The 21481-nt window shown below is 33.7% G+C and overlaps 1 protein-coding gene across 7 annotated transcripts in view; it reads right to left on the bottom strand.

Moving 5' to 3' along the window:
* Nucleotides 1–19946, bottom strand: part of Dmd (dystrophin) — a 2465896-nt gene extending 2445950 nt beyond the window's left edge. For 5 of the 7 annotated variants that reach the window (XM_051140911.1, XM_051140914.1, XM_051140907.1 and 2 more), the window contains exon 1: nucleotides 19927–19945. The gene's annotated coding sequence lies outside the window, so the exon portion shown is untranslated. Of the gene's footprint in view, nucleotides 1–19926 lie in introns of all 7 variants that reach the window. The other 2 variants (XM_051140917.1, XM_051140916.1) reach the window with 1 other exon arrangement.
* Between the last annotated feature and the right edge of the window lie 1535 nt (nucleotides 19947–21481).

Here is a 21481-nt window from a genome sequence, read left to right as displayed (position 1 = left end):
CATCTGTTACCTTTGTTCTCCTGAGTTCTGTAGTTACTCCAGGATATGTACTCACATCTGAAGATTTGTAGCTAAGAACCTCAGATGAGAGATGACATGTGGTGTTTATCCTTTTATTTTGGGTTATGACACTCAGTATGTTGTTTTTGTTTTCTAGTTGATAGCAATTAGCACCAAGATTCATTATTTCACTTTTGTTTATAGCTGAATAGAATTACATAATGTCCATCTACCACACTTCCATTATTCATTTTTCAGTTGATAGGTATTGCATGGAATATTTAAGTAACTTAGAACAGTCAGATTGGCAAAGAGCAACAGAACAGCCTACAACAAAATCTGGAGAGGAGTTGAGTAAATGGAAGCACTCATTCATTGTTGGTAGGACTGCAACCACTCTGGAAATCATTATGGATAATTCTAAGAAAACGAAAAATACATACACCAAATGACACAACTATACCATAACTTAGCATGTACCCAAAGGATGGGATGTGACAGCCTACCTCAAATATACTTTCTCAGACAAATGGTCATTTCCACAATATTCACTCTACTAATCTATGAGTGCTTGCATGTGTGTGTGTGTGTGCGTGCATGTGTGTGTGTGTGTATTGTTTAATATTGTTCTCTCTTTCTTTAGAAGTTTAAAGTTTATTTATTGTAGGGTTTCTTCACTTACTTTGTTAGATTTATTCCTAGATATTTCATTTTCTTTGAAACTTTTGTGAATGAGAATGCATCATCATCTCTTTTTGTGTATATTTCATATTGATATATAGAAAGCTATTGATCTATTCAAGTTGATTCTGTATCCTGTCACATTGTACATTTATTCATCATTAATGGAATTCTCATCTCATTTTTCACAGAAATAGAAAACAAACAAACAACAATAAAACAATTATCCTAAAGACTATATGGAGACACAAAAGGCCCTAGATAGCTAAAACATTCTTGAGCAAAAAAACAAAACAAAACAAACAAACAAACAAAAAACAATGCTGGATAGGTTGTCATTCATGATTTCAATATGTATTACATAGCCATTTCAATAAAAGCAATATGATACTGGCAAAACAAATAGACATGCAGAGCAATGGAACAAAATCATAACTGCAAACACAAGTATACATCATCCATTTACTATCTGACAGAAGTGCCATAAGTGTACACTGAATAAAAGAAGGCATTTTAAAAAAAAAAAATGAAAAATTAGATGTCCACACAAAAGGAATGGAACTAGACTTTGTATCTATCATCTTTAGCTCAAAACAAGAACAAAAACAAGAACAAATGACCCATTTTAATAAATAGGCAAATGACCTGAACAGAGAGTTATCAAAAGAAAAAAATGGTTAAGAAATGTCTAAAAAATATTTATTGTCCCTACCAATAGCAAAATGCAAATCAAAAAAGCTTTGAGAGTTCATCTTTCTCTAGTCTGATTGACAAAGATCAACAGAACAACAGGTAACTAAATCTAGAGGGGAGTTGGGGGAAGGGAGCCCTTATTCACTGTTGATCACATCATAAACTGGTTCAATCAGTCTTGAAATCAGTGTGAAGAATTCTGAAAAAGTGAAAAATAAATGTACCACATGACCCATCTCTCCCATTCATTGGCATATGTCCTAAGGACTTGACATTTTACTGCACAGTTACTTGCTTATACATGTTTATTATGACTTTATTCACACTAACTAGCCAAGGAAAACAACCTAAATACCGTTCAAAATAATTCTTTGTGGCCTTTGACAAAAATCATCATTTTTTACTTAGCCCTTTTCTTTCTTTTGTTATTAAGGGATAAAACTGATTTAAAACACATTTAATTGCTTTATTTCTTTAGTAAGAAATTTGGCACATTTTTATCCAATTTACATTTCTGTGACTATTGTTGATATGTACATAAAAATTTCCCCTAAAATTGAATATGGAAATTCCATTTCTTAATTACTATGACTTTAACTATTTAATTTTGGTTTTATCAGCTTAAACATTTATTTTCAAACTCCATATCTATATTTATGGGATGCAACTAGCAACATACATCTAAAGTTTAATTTGCCCCAAAATGATTTGGAAATATAACTGCCCTATCTGTAGCTATTCAGAGGTATTATAGACAATTTTACAAATAGCAAAGTGTTTTAATAATGGAGATTACAGCAAGTCTAGAAAATGTAAAGGGAAAAAAATATATATCTTTAGATTCAAGAAGCTAACCTTACCACAAGCTCCAATTGTCTTCATTCCATGACAGATTGTTGCTTATCTTTTTGTGCTATCATATCAGGATAAGGGCAGTAAAGAAGTTTATAGATAAAAGAAGTACCAGAGTGATAGCTTGGCAGTCAGATAATGCAGAGATAGCAAGTCATGTTCTTAGTGCAAAAGGACATGCATTTCTAAAATAGGAATTCTAATCCCACTGTGCTTCTCTGTGGGTGAATTTAACCTTTAGAATTAGAAGATTTGAAACTCTGGAAATGAACTAATGCTTTGTGTAAACTACAAAAAACAGATGGGATTGTGTTCTAGGCAGCACATTTAAATATAAAGAACATTTCTGTACTTGCAAAAGCTGCTGTATTACCTCAAAGGATAAAACCAAGTTTAACAAATCAAACGATGCTACATAAGGCCTGGCACAAACTCACAGGAGAGAAATATTTTATGATTTCCAAGTATTTACATTGTTACAATGAGTGGTAGTATGCATTCTACTGGACATTAAGAAATTTTGTAGTTTTCTCAGTGTTAAAGATAGATCTTTATGGCATTCTAAAATTAAGCAAAAATGTTTCATTCTCAGGTTATTTACAAACTTTTTGAAGTTTTTAGTCCTCATAATTAATGAAAGAAAAACCTGAAAGTATCATCAGTACACTGTTATTATTATTATTATTGATAATTTTATTTGAAAATAATGTTTTTTGACCTAATTAAGCTTTTAAACTGTATATGTAATGACATTAATTTCCTAAAGAAAGACACTTTCACCTTCATTCAATGTTCTCATTGGCACAATGTATCTTAAAATTCTCCAACTTTTGGTAAGAACCAGACTTTGTCATTGTGATTAAAATTGTTACCTTAGACTCTTACTGGAGATATTTTAGTAGTAACAGAAAAGAGGCAATGCTAAAACAACTTTAAGATTCTGGATTTTTTTTTTTTTCTCACTGAAGGATGATGTTGAATGAATGACATAAATAAACCTATGTTAATCACTATGTGATATAGATGTTCCTCCTCCACTGCTGCAAACATAAATAAAATGTATGGAAACAAGAATGGGATAGGGAAGTGACAGACCACAAGGTATCCCTCTTTTTAACAACCTAAATCACATATTGCAATAAGAAAGGACAAACTAGGAGGCAATGATTGTGCAACCATGTATATACTATTTGGATTGTTCTTTAATCAAGGAAAACCACCTTCCTGATCACATGCATGTCATATTTTGTGTGTTGCTATTGTATGACAGTTTACAAACTCCTAATACAAATGGATACTTATGTCTTTAACCAAGAGATCATAATTCATAGAAATGGTCATAAACCTCTAAAAGCATGTTTCTCCTGACTCATTTACACTATACTTGTAAATTGAAGTCAAGTTTAAGATGAAATACAGTTTGTAATAAATAGTGAAATATTAGAAATATCTGAGAGTAAGATTATGTAGTCTTTAACTAATGTCCAGAATTCTTAACAAAGTCAGCATTTATAAATTATACTGTGCATATATTTTATTAGTAGTTATTTTATTGACAAAAATGAGAAAATGGTAGCTGCACACAGTTCCACAAGCACATGGAAGGCATGAGAAACCAATACTAACAGATTCCATGATGATGATTCTTGCACACATGTCCTGAAACTATTTCCCACAAAAAAGCAATCTTACTATTTGATTAATCTGGGGAATCTTTTTTTTTTCTTGCATCATTTCTACTTGAATGTAATGAGTTCTGAAGGTCCAGACATGTGATGTTCCTTTTATCTATTTCTAAGTTCTAATTCTGTAAGCAGTATTATAAAAAATGTTTTGTATTTCAAATTTTGGGTTCTTTCTCATTAAGTGGAAATGTTGAGAAGAACTTCACATGAAAACTCTACTGAGTATCATTTTGATTTTTAAGTGCGTATATATGTGTGTTCTTTAACACATTAGTGTTCAAAAACAGCCTTAAATGGGACTTTTAAACACAGAAGTCAGCTCTTAACACAGTTTTCTCTATATATAAAGCATACATCTTTTGAAGAACCCATGTTAATTTGCACTAACTTCATATATTAGCAGTGGATAATCTTTTTTTAAAACTGCAGACAGACTACAGAAGATGGATCATAACATGTATAACTTTCCATCTAGAGGATTTCCAGGATTGCCTCCTAAACATACGTGTTAGTAATTAACACACATGCATTATAAATCTTGAATCATCAATTATAGTATTCTGAAAGAAACGGCCCCCATAGATTCATAAGGAGTGGCATTATTGTAGATGTGAACTTGTTGGAGAGGTGTGGTCTTGTTGGAGGAAGTGTGTCACTGGGATTTGCCTATAAGGTTTCAGAAACTTTAACCAAGCTCAAGATCATTATCTTTTTCAGCTATCTATGGATCCCGATGTAAAAATCTCAACTCTTTTTTCAGAAAAATGTCTCCTTGCCTGTCCCCATTCTTCTAAACCTCTGAACTGTAAGCCAGCCCTAATCAAAAATTTTTCTTTATAAGAGTGGCCATGTCATAGTGTCCTTTTTGTACAATAGGAACGCTAAGATATCAATAAAATAAAATATCAGTTAAGAGTTTTATGATAACAGTTATATTGAATGACATGGAAATATATAGTAGACATTTATAGGATATACATTTATATTGCAATCTCCTAGATATTATAATTTGTACTAAGTATTTTGTAAGAAACAATCATTCTTTAGTTATCAATCCACAATTTATTATTTGCTGACCCAAGTCATTGGTTTGTCATTCCCTCAATCTCTACTCCAATTTTATCCCTACACTTCTTGTAGGTAGGACAAATTTTGGGTTGAAAGTTTTATGTGTGGTTTGGTATCACTCTCCCTCCTCTGGAAGTCCCACCTAGTTAAAGGAGGTGGCTACTCCAGGCTCCTTAACTTTTGCTGCTTGGAGACTCAGCTAGAGCTACACACATAGACTCCTCAGAGCTTCTCCTGTCCCACAAATACCACTCCATACACCAATTTCCTTTCTTCAAGAGACAACTTCTTGAAAAGAACACCAACAGCTCAGACTGTAAGGTCAACAATTAATAAATGGGACCTCATGAGCCAAAAAAGCTTCTGTAAGGCAAAAGACACCATCAATAGGCTAAAAAGGCAGCCTGCAGAATGGGAAAAGATCTTCGCCAACCCTATTTCTGACAGAGGGCTTATATGCAAAACATATAAGGAACTCAAGAAACTAGACAGCCACAAACAAAATTATCCAATTAAAAATGGGGTACAGAGCTGAACAAAAAAATTCTCTACAGATGAATGTCTAATGGCAGAGTATCACTTAAGGAAATGTTCAACATCCTTATTCATCAGGGAAATGCAAACCAAAAGGACTCTGAGATTCTATCTTACACTAGTTAGATGCTAAGAAATTAATCTGGAAGTTTCTCTAAAAATTGGGAGTAGTTCTACGTCAAGACCAAGCTGTACCACTCCTTGGAATATACCCAAAAGATGTTCCACAATACAAAAAGGACACTAGCTCAATTATGTTCATAGCAGCTTTATTTATAATAGCCAGAGACTGGAAAAAGCTAGATGTCCTCAACTGAAGAATAGATAAGGAAAATGTGGTGCATTTACACAATGTAATAATACTCAGTTATTAAAAACAAAAGCATAATTCAATTTCTAGGCAGATGGATGGAACAAGAAAGGATCATATTGAGTGAGGTAACTCAGACTGAGAAGGATATACTTGGAAGGTAGCCATTTATAAGTGGATATTGGCCATAAAATACAAGCTAATCATGCTGCAGTGTACAGACCCAAATAAGCAAAGGAGCGCGCAAGGAAGGATATTTGAGTCTCACTCAGAAGAGGAAATAAAATTAGGCATCTGAAGTAGATGGAGTGATGGAATTGAGTTGGGAGGGGGTAAGAAGGGCAATGGGGGAGGGCATCAGGTGTGGGGAGGACAGGGATGGGGGAGTGGGGAGATGATTGGAACAGGGAAATAAATTGTAATATCCGGATATATATATATATATATATATATATATATATATATATATATATATATATATATATGTATTACATCTATAAGGACTACCATTTAGAAGTAATACTACATTCCTATTTCTGGGAATTTCTTTCTGTGTTTTTTGAATTTAAAGGCAGAGAGATATTTGTATGAAATAACACAAGCCATAAATTACCATATTTATTTAGGTAGGCATGGCCAATGGAAGTTCTTAGAAGTATAGATTAATAAGTAATGACATTCTTAATATGTCTAAGCATTTGCTTAATATTGATGGTGGTGGTTTTTCATGAAATTTTTATTGCATGTATGAATGCTAGTAGTTTGTAGATATAAACTTTTGCTTCATAGAGAGTAGAGCACATAATGAACATGCTTTCAATAGGACTTCATTTTCGGATGATGCCAATAATACAGCTGTGCCCTTTCATGTATTCTGCCCTAAGCCAGGCACTTCTGAATATTACAGATGTTTCATCAAAAATTTTTCAATTGAATTTAAAAGTAGATTATACCCAATTAAAATGCAGATATTTTACTGTTGAGCAAAATAAAGTTGGTGGTGCATAATATACTAAATGAATGTTCTGTGAGGTAGAATGGAAAGAATAAAAAAGCAGATAATTTAGCAAGCCCCTATGAGAAGTCAAGATTCCTTATACAAGATAACAAAATGAAAAATCCCCCTAATAAAGCTAACATCATATAAGAAAATATTTTCAGGAGACAATGGACAATTATAAGTCAATAAAAATATAAATGGCAATAATTTGTTGTGTTGTAATTTTATATCATCCTGTTTGCCATTTCCCTGAGTAATTAATAATAATAGTAATGCAATTGATAAAGAGCATATAGTGGAAATGCCTGGAACAAAATAAATAATATCTAATAATCTATACGCAATCCAATCCTTAAACAGATAAAATTTTCATTTTTAAAAATATTTCTGCAACACAAGTTTTACTTTAAGAAATCCTTAATCTGAGGGGCTGAGATATAGTTAAGTAGTGCAATACTTGGCTAGAATGCATGAGTGCCTTGATTTTGTGAATCACCATCGTCATCCTCCTCCTCATCCTCTTCCTCCTCCTCCTCATCTATTTTGAAAATGCAAGTCTATGATCTACTCATTAAAGTCATTTTTCAGCCTTCATCTAACACTATTAAATTTAAGCAATAACTTTCAAACCTTGATATCTGTAATCCATTTTACTATCACATGGTGTTTGAAGATGTGTTTTTATAATACTGGAATTCACAAACTGTGTATTTCCTTGGGTATATGATTCACTTGCAATTCAAAAAAATCAAACTGTTCAATTTTTAATGCAGAATTTCTCTGTGAAAAAATGCCTTGGTATTTTTATTTGGATTGCAGTGAAATTGTAGATCACTTTTGATAGGAAGACCATGTTTATAGTGTGAATCCAGTAAATCCTTGGATATAGGAGTTCTTTTCATATTCTGATGTCGTTCCCAACATCATCCTTAAGTGTTTTAAACTTTTCACTGTAATGGTCTTTTACTTCCTTGGTTAGATTTATGCACGTGTATAAAAAATAAACCTGATTTTTTTTAGTATGGTTGATATTAATACATAATAAAGGATTGATTTTCATGACTTTGCTAGTTTAACCCTATGTCACTTTGCTGAAAATATTTACCCTCTCTAAGAATTTTTAGTGGTGTCTGTACCTTTTCATTATTTTTGAATCATAGCATATGCATAAAGTAATATTTTTACTTCTATCCCACATTAGTGAACAATGATTCTTCCACAATGTAAAATATATTAAATTAAAATCTCAGTACCAGGCATGAGTTTCCTCTCTATGGCTTCATAGGCCCCAGTGATATGAAAAACTGTAAAGGCTATTGCCATTGTTCTTAGGTGAGCACCATAACTAGATGGTCAGAGCCAATTGCTGAAGAATTCACAAATTTCAGTTGGAGGAGACATATAAATGATTCCTGAACTGACCTGGAAACTCTTCTTATGCCTATTATTCATAGTACAGGGAGGTGCTTTAAAGGACATGAAAGAAGAAATGACATCAGTAGGCAAATCCATTTATGGACCTTGAAGGCTACAATGCTAATTTGCTATGCAGTATGAATCCATTGGTTCAAATAGCAGCAAGATAACCAACCTTTCTCTGAACTAGATATAAGGTCTTCTCCACAGGAGGGAATTTATGCCTGATACTAATGTGTGTGATGGCTATTCTTGGTTGTCAACTTGACCACATCTGAAATTAAGTAAAACTAAAGTGTATGGGTACACTTGTATGGGTGTTTTCTTTCTTTTTTTTTTTTCTTTTTTTTCTTTTTTATTAATTTATTCTTGTTACATCTCAATGTTTATCCCATCCCTTGTATCCTCCCATTCCCCCCCCATTTTCCCATTATTCCCCTCCCTTATGACTGTTCCTGAGGGGAATCACCTCCCCCTATATATTCTCATAGGGTATCAAGTCTCTTCTTGGCTACCTGCTGTCCTTCCTCTGAGTGCCACCAGGTCTCCCCCTCCAGGGGACATGGTCAAATGTGAGGCAGTATGGGTGTTTTCTTAAATTATTGGAATTGTAAAGATCCACCTTTAATATAAACTTTTTGAAGTGAAAGGATCCACCTTTAATCTGAGCCACATATTTTGGCAGTAGCCTATATAAAGGACATGAAAGGAGGAAGGTTTTGCTCTTCCCTGCTTGCTCCCACTCTCCCTGGAAAGCTCACTCCTTCACTAGCATTAGAACCTATTTCTTCAGGTTTCTAGTGTATACTGCAGATCACCTGAGACACTTAACTTCATGGATTAAACATCTATAAGACTCTTGTACTTTTTGTTGGTAGATAGCCTTTGTTGAACTATCTGGACTACAGCCTATAAGCTGTTATAAATATATACAGTATATAAGTTCTGTTCCTCCAGAGAACCATGACTAATACATATTTTGGTACTAGAAGTGGTTCTAGAGAAATATAAGGAATAATTTTCTATGTATCTGGAATAGGCTTTCCAATTTGATGACACCTACGGTTACTGAAGACTTTCCAGAAGCTGGAAGAATACCAAAAGCCTACGACATGAACAAATTTATTGAGACAAATTCATTTGATGATCCAGGAGGAGAATAGAGGCATTAAAGAACCCTAAATAAAGTAGGTTTTAAACAATCAAAGCCTAGATTTGATTATCCCAATTCATTAATATGAGATGTGTGGAACTTATTTACTTTATATATAACACTTTTGACAATTTATGTAACAATATGGAAAATAATAATGGTAGTGGACTGAATCAAGCATTTCTGGATAAACTGACAAAGAAATAGCATGAGCTCAGTGATAAAATTAAGTAACTTCTAGCATCTCAGAATATGGTGACAAAGGAAAACATTGAACTAAAATTGACAAACTCCAATGCACATAACGAGTCTAAAGGTTGCTAAGCATACCCTAAAAGAGACTCTCCTCTCCAATGGACACAGAATGTAATTTGAATAACATCAAACCAAAGCCCTCATTATAAGATTGGTTAAACTACAACAAAACTTCAAGATCTATCCTCAAAGTGTGTAAAGTGATTAAAGTAAGGGACTAATTGGTAAAGAATGGAATCCTGTTGCCAAATGTGGTGCATGCCTTTATTCTCAGTATTCAGAGAGTCAGAGTCAGGAGGATTTCTGTGAGTTCAAGGACATCCTGGTCTACAAAGTGAGTCCAGAACAGGTAAGAATAAACAGAGAAACCTAGTCTTGTAAAACCAAAGGAAGGAGAGGAGGAGGAAGAGGAGGAGAAGATCCCTAAATTTGGGGTTGGAGATGGCTGGAAGAATGCTATTGAGCTTGGGAACTTTGAATCTTAAGCTTTTCGATAGATTATGTCACCTGAGGAAGTACTTACTCTAGCTTCTACTCTCAGCAGAAAATGTATTACTATGTTTAGCACCTGAAATTTTGACATTTCTGTTTTGGATGGATAAGAAGTCTAGGGCCTGGTTTATTGATGGTTCTTCATAGTTTGCAAGCACCACCCAGAAAAGGAGTATTGGAACTCCTTTCTGGGGCAGTCATAAATGACACTGGCAAAGGTAAATCTTCACAATGGACAGAATTTTTTGGTTAGAAGGATAAATGGGCAGATGTGCAATTGTTCACTGATCCATGGACTATACCCAATAGAATGGCTCAGCGGTCAGGGAATTTGAAAGAACATGATTGGCAAATTGGTGAAAAAGGCAGCTAGGGAAGAAATATGTAGCCAAATCTCTTCAAGTTATCAGAAGATGTAAAGCCACCTGTGTCCCATGTAAATTATCATCAAAAGGTGACTTCAGCAAAAGAGAAATTCAGTAGTAAATTAGATATAATGATGCATTATGTGAACAGTCAGCCTCTTTCCCTAGCTATAACCTGCCATTGCCCAATTAGCCTATGAACAAAGTAATCATGGTAACAGAGATAGGGGTTATGCATGGGCTTGACAACATCGAGTGTCACTCACTAAGACTAAATCTGGTTACAGCTGCTACCAAATGCCAGATCTGCAAACAGCAGAAACTACCACTGAGTCACAGATATGGCACCATTCCCTAAGGTGAAAAGCTAGAGGCCTGGTGGCAGGTTAACTACATTGGAAAAGGCATCACTTTGTCCATACTGAAATTGACATTTATTCTGGCTATAGATTTGCCTTTCATGCAGGCAATACATCGCCCCCAGCCACCATATACTGACTTACAGAATTCCTTAACCATGGTCATGGTATTTCACACAGTAATGCTTCTGACTAAAGGATGCAACTTATAGCCAGATAAGTCCCTCAGTGGGTCCACAGTCACAGACTCCACTGGTCTTAACATGTTCCCCACCATACCGAATCAGCTGGCTTGATAGAATGATGGGGCAGCCTTTTGAAGACACGGCTACAGAGCCAATTGTGGGGTAATAGCCTAAAGGGCTGGAATAGGGGTCTCCAGACAGTGGCATTTACTTCATGTCAGTGTCCAATATAAGGTGTAGTTTCTCCCAAATCTAGGATTTCTAGGTCCAGGAATCAAGGAAAAATTTCATCTCTTGTTCCTACAACCTTAAATTCTGCTGGCCTAGCAGCTATGATTCTAGGTACAGGAGTGTTCTTGCCAGAAGCCACTACAAACATTCCATTGGAGGGGATATTGGATTGCTTTTCCACAATAGAGATATGAAAGATTGTGTCTAAAATGTAAGAGATATCTTGGCTATTATATCCTGTGATTGAAGTCAATAGGAATTTATAACAGCCTAATCCAGGAAGTATCAATAGGGGCACAGATCCTTCAGGAATGAAGGAATGTGTCATTCCAACAGGAAAATAACCACGACCTATTGAGGTGATTGCTGAGAGTAAGAAAAACAGGAATGTGTCTCTTTAATTATGGAGGGAGATTGAAAAGGAAGAAGGAGGAAGATAAATTATGAAGAAGATGCAGTAAAAAGTAAATAAATTATTTTATTATTACTCTAAAATACCAAATATATGTCAGCATATAAATATGCATATATAACAATGGCTTATCGATCTTATTAGTTTTCTAAAAGAATCAAACAATCTTTTCATTGATTTATTTCATTGGCTTCATTTCTTTGTAGGTCATTTATTGATTTCAGCCTGAATCTGGTTATTTCTGCAATTTATTCCTCTTGAGTGTTATTTCTTTTCTTTGCTCTAGAGCTTTCAGGTATGTCATTAAGTGTCTAGTACGAGATCTCTCTAAAAGGTTTTTCATGCAGTCTAGGAATGCTATGAACTTGCTTCCTAAAACTGTCTTCACTACCTTCCATAAAATTAGGTATGTTATAATTTAATTTGTAGTCAACTGTGAAAGTTTTAAATTTGTTTCTTATTTTCTATCTTGATCTATGTTTCATTTAATAGTGTGTTTTATAGTATCCATGAATTTTTAAACTTTTCATTGTTGTTATGCAGTTTTAATCTATAGTGGTCAAATAGTATTCATGGTATTATTTGAATTTTCATATATCTGTTGAGAATTTATTTGTGTGTGATATGTGGTCAGTGTTGAAAAAAAGTCCTATGAGTTTCTGAGAGTAGGGTATATGCTTTATAGTTTATGATGTCATTTAGCTCCAGAATTTTCTGTTTTGTTTTGTCTAGATGACCTATATATTGATGATAGTGCACTGAAGTCACCCTCTATCACTTTCTGATGGTCAGCATGTGCTTTGAGCTATATTTGTGTTTTTTTTTTCTAATAACTTTGTTGCACTTGGATTTAGTAGATTGACAATATGGATTGCAATGTCCTCATTGTAAATTTTTCCTTTATGAGTATTTATTCCTTTTGATTACTTTTTGTTTGAGATCTATTTTGTCAGATATTAAAATGGATGTACCAGCTTACTTCTTGGGTCTATTTGGTTGGCACAACTTTTTCCATTCTTTTTACTGTAAGATGATGTCTATCTTTGATAATAAGCTGTGTTTCTTGGATGTAGCAGATAGATCCTGTTTTCTAATGAAATCTGTTAATGTATGTACTTTTGTTTTCGTAATGGAGACCACAAATGTTGAGATTTATCAATGAGCAGTATTTATTTATAGTCACATTTTAAAGGATTTTTATCAACAAAGTTCTATATTTAATAAATGAAAAAATCTATCTTTCAGTAATATGGATTTCACAGACTATTGTGGCTTTAGTATAAGTAGAAATTATTAATGCTGCTTTCTAAACCTCCATTGCTATTTTTCTTTTACTCTAAGGATTTTAAATAAATTTTGCCTAACTTTACAGGGAATGATTTTAAATGTAGGAAACAGAAAAAGTTTGATCATAAACAATGTATTCAGAAATGATTACTATTGTCAAAAAGTGTTTTCATCATTGTTTAATATTTTCTGTATAATAGTATTGTCTGGTATTCTTTTAATAACTAATCCGTATGCAACATAAGATATAAATTTAACTTCATTTGTTTAATAATCTATTGACAATCTTTTTTTTTTTTCACAAATTTCTCACTATGTGGTCCATGCTGGTTTTAAACTCAACATATATCTACCTCAGTCTCTGAATGTTGAAATTAAAGGTGTGTCCCACTGAGTTCCACCATCCATAAATAGTGTCATTGTTTTTACTAATAAGTAAATTAGAGGTTTTCATCTGAAAGTATAAGATGAATCCTTAAGAACAATATACATCATAGCTATTATTCTGAAAGAAACTGTAATTGACTTCAATGTTGTAGCCTATAATAGTTACTTTATTATAAAACATCTTTTTTCATGAAAATAAATGGCAAACATTTATCCCATTTTGCTTTTTACAAATTAATGATATATCTTCTCATATGGTTCATTTTAGAAACAATGTTTTCATAAGAACTTTTTATTTTTGTTTAAATCAACCTACTTGCAAACCTGTATTTAACATGACTTTAAAGAGAAAAGATACATTTAGAGATTTTCATCCTGATTAAGATATGTTAATGAGTTTATACTGTTTTTTACACAAGGTTCCATCCCTACCTGGGGAACTATCAGTAAATTACCATTGCTAAAAAAGAGAGAATTAGTTTTCTTTAATGATGTGGTCCCTGGTAGATAAGTCTAACATACTGCAATTGATGGCCACAAGCATAAATGTACGTAAGTAGCACTAACGGAACTTGACAAATTTATTAAAAAAAAAAAACAAAGACAAATATTTGTGTGGATATGGAATTGGGTTTGGATATAGGGTGAAATGGAGGAAGGGATGAATATGATCATAATACATTATATAAAACTCTTAAAGGATTAATTAAATATGTAAAAACAGTAGTCCTAGCATACTCTTAGTACTAAGGCTTTACACTCTTAGACATGGTTAATTAATTGACATAATTAATTAATTAATCAATCGTATGATGGACATTGTTTTCATATTTTATAAACAATGCTGTCACCTGCATTTTTTAAAACATTGAAGCAGCATCAGCTTTACTTCTTTCTCAAAGTTCAGGAAAACACAAAACTTAATTCTTCTTGTCAGTTTTTCACAGTTTAGCTAATAATTATTTAAGATAGTTTTGTTTTATGAACATCAATATGATAAACTTACTTCATACAATTTTGCTCAATGATTAAAGTTAAATACCCTTTCTGATATGTAGCAATTGTAAACTAGGGATTAAATCAGTTTAGCTTCTTTTTCTGTTCTATAACATTAAGTGCAATACATGCATCTAAAACTTGAACTTTATTAAGTAATAAAATAACATATGAATGTTTTATTGTTTTCTAATAATTTTGTGATAACTTGACAGATAAAGAGAAATTAGTCAGCACAGGCAAATCATAATGGCAATATATTTCTCCCTTAAAAATACAAATTATGTATTCATATCACATCCTAAATATTTTAAATAATTTTAAATGATGGGGGAAAGGAATCATGCTACTTGAGTATGGAGGAAAGATACACTAGAGCATTGCATTAGCATTCTTTCCTCCAAATTAGAAAAATTTAAATTATTGGAAGAACTAACCTGATGGTGTTTACTAGACCTCAACCCAGTCGTGAAATAGTCTATAGTGCTAAGTGTATCTATCTCTGGGCATGTTCAAAGTTATTGCTATCTCTGATAGTGAGTTAGGCTGTTTTCAAAACAGTATGCCAGTTTCAAACAAATGAAAAAGTTGTTTCCTTATAAATAGATTTGAATGGAAGATTCATGTTCCTAAACTGTACACATGGAATCATAGTTATTAAGTCTTTATATATTGTTCACCAGGATTAATACAAATGAGATGAAAGACCTTATAATACACATCAATGGAAAAATGAGGCTTACTTCCATATTTCTTTTAATGATAAATTCACTAAGACCACAGTTACCTGGTTATTTTGTAACCCTTAGTGGAATGCATATAAAATTTAAAAGGAGATTCAAGACAATGCATTCTTTCCAGATTTGTACTTCTCTCATCATTAAAATTTTTAGTGTTGTGCTGATAAATACTTAATAAGTAACTCTGAGCAGAAAAATATATAATATACATCCCAAATGGTAGCAATTTCCAGTGCTGTAGACTAATCTTGACCTGCATGATTTCAAGACTTGAATATGATGTTACTAAATGTGAAGTTAACAATAGTCATGAATATGAATAACATGAGCTAATGTTAACCAACTCCAGCACACCACTGGATATTCCCCTAATAACGAACTCAATTTTCATAAAACTATTAAGGTCTTTAATGTTACTTTCAATTAAATTGTATCAGAGAACAGGCATTTCTACAGAGAGAAGCATAGACCTCAGAATTAATGTATGTCAAAATAAATTGGCTAAATATATTAAATCTGATGCAGTAATCATAAATTATATAAAACTCATAAGTAGGATGTTACAGGTTGTAGTCAAATTCAATCCACATTGTTTTCTTAACTATATATATGTACAATTTCCAATTGTGTCCTTGGAATACAGAATTGTATGAAATGCACTGTCATCTGAGGCTTTTTAACACAATTGTGCTACATAGATTTGAAAATATTGTTACTGCAATGTGCTAAATTCCATGAAAACATGTATAGCTTTCATAAGTACCAGTTCTACCCATGACAATGGAAGCTTCTCCTTTCCTTGACCTTATAATCAATTGTCCTTTCAACAGGGATATTATTAGGCTTGTTTATCTGAAGCAAGGTAAAACTTAAAATCTATATCGTCCCTCAACTTCCTTACTCAAATCTGTGTAGAGAGGAATCCTTATACACTAAAGCAAACTTTGAAACTTCATCTTGGGTTTTGAGTACTAAAACAAGTCTCCTAAAAACAGTTCCAGTGAATTATACCATGAATTAAGAATGTATGAAGCATATAGTTTTCTGGGATGGATAAGTAAGAGATCCATTGGTTTACTGTCTCTTTAAATACAGAATAGTTCTGGAATGAACTATTTCTAAACAAAATAATTACTGTTTATGAAAGAAAGATCAAAATGGCTATTTTTTGTCATTTTTCCTCTTAAAAAATTTCCAGTATCTTGGCTAATTTGATGTTAGTGGTATAATATTTTAAGAGTATAATTTAACTGAATTAATTTAAACTGAAAACATCAACTACATTTTATTCTTCTTCTTAAAGCCTAGTTAAAACACTAGAAAAAGAAGTCTAAGATGTTTTAAAATAATAAAATCTCCATATCTTATTTTGATATTATTCTCTTATAGTCATAGTGGACAAAGTAAAATTTAATGAACTTTTGATGTAACAACTTTCTTCATTTGAAATTTGGAATAAAATGAAAGCTTATCAATGTAAAATCATCACAAGAAGGATTTTGTTAATGTAAGTTTCAAGATCATACCAAATATAAAACATGAAATATATAAAATATAACTACTTAAAGCATCTTCCTCTTAAAAAATTCTTGATTTTTTAAAAATGTCCAACAGGCTAAAATTTTTTTCATGATGCAAACTCATAGGTATATTTTACTTAGTTATTCCTGTATTAATATTTTTATCATGTGTCAGTATAACATCTAGAATGAGCCAAGATATGACAAATAAACATAAACCAGAAAATATTTTCAGTGGAATCTAGGCCAGTTACATTTACAACTTGCTTTTATAAAAGATTGTCAACACAGAGTTGTTTATATTACACAGCATGGTTTCTGTTAAAAGGAAAGAATGTCAAATCAATAAGATATCAAGATCCCATGATTATGGGAGTATCCAAATAAGACATAATTAATAGAAATGCACAATCTTTAGATGCTTTTGAATAATGAAATTTTACATGTAAGATATCTGAAGATTATTTCTGAAGGAGTCAAACTTCTAGACTGGGACACACATTTTTCCCAGCAGACTTTTCATGATCAATGCCCACATTATGAATATTGCAGTCATGCATATAAATGATAATCACTTAAATCCACAATTATTTCAGGAAATAACTAAAGCATATGTAGGTGTAATGGAAGAAAATATTTCAGTGTTTCACTTTTTGCATTTTTACTCTCATCAGATAAACAAAGTCCATGAAATAAAATTCTATTATCAATGTTTAGTATAATCCCCACACTCTTACTTATTTAAAGATTATCACTTATTTATGGAGAGACAGTTACCAAGAGTACTACTGAAACATAAAAATTCCACATATAAAATGTATTTGTTATCCTTTATTGTACTGAAATAAATACTTTAAAAACTTTCCCTTGGAATACAGGAGGTAAACTTTAAACCCCGTCCCAGATCTAGCCAATGGTCAGAATATTCTCCACAGTTGAGTGGAGAGTGTGATATGACTTTCTCACGTACTATGGTGCCTCACATTTGACCATGTCCCCTGGAGGGGGAGACCTGGTGGCACTCAGAGGAAGGACAGCAGTAGCCAAGAAGAGACTTGATACCCTATGAGAATATATAGGGGGAGGTAATCCCCCTCAGGAACAGTCATAGGGGAGGGAAATAATGGGAAAATGGGGGGGGGGGAGGAAAGGGAGGATACAAGGGATGGGATAAACATTGAGATGTAACAAGAATAAATTAATACAAAAAATAAAAAATTAAAAAAAAAACTTTCCCTTGGCGTTTTTCTTTATTCAACAGTAATCTAACATGTAAGTGAATGAAAGACAAAAGGAAAGGGGCACAGTTGAAAGAAGGGAAGGCTGTAGTATCAGATTAAGAACATATTGTTAGTTTTTCTTCCTTGCATGGCTACTTTCTATATTTTGTCATTCAGTAATGGACTAGAAAAAATCAATTGTTAATAGTAGCTGTTATTTATACTTCTTAACAAAAAAAAAAAAAAAAAAAAGAGATTGGCAACTACAAAACACTTTCCTGATTGTATAAGGACTCAAAAGCAAACATATTTTAAGGAAGTATTAGCTTCTATTTTAATCAAGGATTTCTGAACCCTTCAGGGAATGGTTTCATGAAAAATATCAAAGCTCACTTTCAAAAGCAGACAACTTTTTGGAACTATCACTAATCCTAAACAAATTCTATTTCTAATAAAAGTTTCAATTCCATTAAAGAAAGTAAAATAATTTAATCATTGCATTTGTAAAGTCATTCAACAGTAGTCCTAAATATGTAATCCAAATTTGCATAAAAGCAGACTGAATTTTCTTTATGAATGGAGAACAGGGTACCTATATGCAAAACACAAAGCTTACATGAATATAGCTTAAGAATATATATTTTGAAGAATTTTCTTTTGCGTCCTATGCACTGAGAAGTTTAAAATCATGAATATAATTAACTTCAAGAATTAATAAATTTACTTACATTTCCAAAACAATACTCTATATCACATATATAGTGGACACTTTTCTCCGTATTTCAGATATTCTTGCTTCAGAGTTACTGCCCAGTAAAATGTGTGAATAACAGCAATCTTAAAGTAATTTAGGAAACTACTCGATGCAATTTGTATTATTATTTTATAGTATCTAAATGAGCCTACTATCTCAGGTGCTGTATGCTAAGAGCACTGTAGTTAAGAAATTTGCCGTTCTTACTTTTAAAATCTTTAAAAAACATTTAGTGTTATAAATAAGGAAGGATAAAGAAGGTATGTTGTTTTACACTCTCAATAACATTTTGAGCATTTTTTATGGCATACAGACATCATTACCAAATGATACTACTTGTAATTAAAGCTAAAGTTATTTCCCTCTTCTCCACTTTGCTGCTCTGTAGTACTCATCAAACTCACAAGACTCTTATTTATTTTTTGGTTGCTTTCCTCTGTAATCTTTCCTTTAAGTCTACCCCAGAAACCAACAAGAGCATGTCCAGTGACTTCATAGTTCTTTTTTTCTCTCTCTCTCTCTCTCTCTCTCTCTCCTTCTTCAGTAAAATAGGCAAAGAAATGTGCTCTGTCGTTATTTTGCTGCCTGCATTTTGGTGTGTTTCCAAGGGCAAGAGGAAGGATCCAGGCAGCTGAAACTTCATGCTTAGGGAAAGCTTAGCAGATTCTTCCCTTTACAGCTTGAAAGACCTAGCCTGGTTTACAAGTATTTGCATTTAGGCTAGACTCAAACATCCCAAGATTTATGACAAATGAAATGTCCTATTTTGCAAGGGACGGATGCATGAAAAACCTTTCATTGTGCAGCTTAATTTTGCATATTTTCAACTCAAGTCTTGTGTTTACCCCTCTGACATTTTCCTTCAGTATATCTATAGATGGGGGAAAACTTCATTCTGCAATTAGCTCCATACTTCCTCGCACCCTGACCTGGCATTTTAGCATCTCTCCCTTCCCTAAGGCTATAGCAATGTTTCTTTTAAAAAGAAATTATTAAAAATTTTAAACAAGTTACTATCTCATATCAAAATCGGCATCTGGTGCCTTCCTTTCATTAAAAACACTATAAAACAATGGAAGAAGCCGACTCCTCCTGAAATATACTTAGCCCACAAAGAAAACTTGTTTCTGCTTTCCCCTCCTCCCTCAGACGCGCCCTGCTGGATTCTCCGCCCTCTCCACGCGGGAGGACACGATGCCGGTAGCCACTCCGTTTGGCTCCACACAACTTTCCTCTACTGTGTGCCAACTTCCAGGGCACAGCCTTTGTAGAGCATAGCAAAGATTCATGAATAGCCCCAACATTAGAAAGCAAGACAGCAGGGGTCCTACCAGCGCGGCTCTTGATGACGTTTGTGAATCTGTCCCCCGCAGCGTCGTCCTGGGTCTCTTCCAGACCTCTTGGTTGAGCCATACCCACACATTAACTGTCCAGGAATTCCCCACGCCCCAAACTTTGAAGGCTGCTGGGTTTCTCTGGTCTGCTGGGTGCTCTCAGAAGAGGGTAGCTTGCTGGGTGTCTTGTGCGTCTGAGGGAGGATTTCCCTCCTCCTCAAGCCTTCAGCTACAGATACAGGGATGCTGGAGGAGCAGGGAGTTAGGCTGGAAAACACAGAAACACAGACACCTTGGCGTGGGTTGGTTGAAAGAGGGCTCTGTCAAAATGCCCAGCCCATCCGTAGAGAGGAGGAAACAGGTGCCTTCCCCTCCTCCTGGCTCTAAAATAGTGTGGGTGATGCCTGGAAGGTGAAAGCTGAAGAGGGACCTGGTGGTCAATAAATCCACAAGCAAGTTGGAGACTTGCTTTTCCACGCTGCGCAGAATCAATGCAAAAACAGGAGCAATTAGGAAGCTGCTTGCCAAAAGCAGCACATGAGGCCATGAATGATTTAACATTGCCACAAAGATGACTACGCTTGGGAGAGGAGTCACTCGCTTTCAGTATCTGGCTAACTTACATGCGTACACTCCAATGTTCCTCTCCCTACCTCAGTACATGTAGATAAAATAGGCTGAGGGCAATTAGTATTTTTAGCTGATTTCACCAAAGCTACACACTCTTCTCTCGGTGTGTATATTCACTCTGACTACCTCCTCGCATCACTGCCTCCCACTACTGAGTCTAGAATTAGATTGGACTATAAACAGCTCATATGACTTTATGTTCTAAAAATTTCAAAAATGAGTCTTATTTGATTAGTATCCTAATTCTTTACTTCCCTCATCTATACACATAATTTACCATGAACTCTCATCTAGTTTCTTCTTACATCACAAGTATAAAACATCTATAAAAAAAAAACTTAATTTTACAAGAGATGTTTGACAGAGAACCTGAAACAACTGAAGATGTTTTGATCCTTTTGATTTTCATTAAGACTATATGCTTATCCTCTGCTGAAAACTGACTATGTTGAAAAAATCTACCACCAGTGATGGAAATACATTTGGGATAATCTGGAGAGGTTTACAAAACACAGACGCCTGTGTTCTGTCTTCTTACCTGGGAATTAGGATTTGTACAAGCTGCCAGGTGAGTTCAATGCACAATTTCCATTATAATGCCTTATAGTACAAATAAGTTTTCAGATCTCTTTGTGGTGCCAGATTGTCCTTTTCCATTTTAGGGGACACTTGAGCAAAAAGTTCATAGTTTCACCCAGCCTCAGCATAGAGGGCTAGTGGCTCAGTCCTTTATTCCCAAGTATTTAAGCATTTGGCAGAAGATTGACATAGGACAATACAAATACAGATACAAAGGCTATCTGGTCTACAGAGTAAATTTAGGACCACCTTGGGCAACTTAGAGTTTGTCTCAAAATAAAGCAGTGGTATAATGCTTGCCCATTATGTGAGAACTCTTAGATTCAATCCCTAGTACCATAAA

Source organism: Acomys russatus, chromosome X (genome assembly GCF_903995435.1).
Source record: "Acomys russatus chromosome X, mAcoRus1.1, whole genome shotgun sequence".
Lineage (NCBI taxonomy): Eukaryota > Metazoa > Chordata > Mammalia > Rodentia > Muridae > Acomys > Acomys russatus.
The sequence above is the reverse complement of the archived record's forward strand: the minus strand, read 5'-3'. Positions and strand labels throughout refer to the sequence as shown.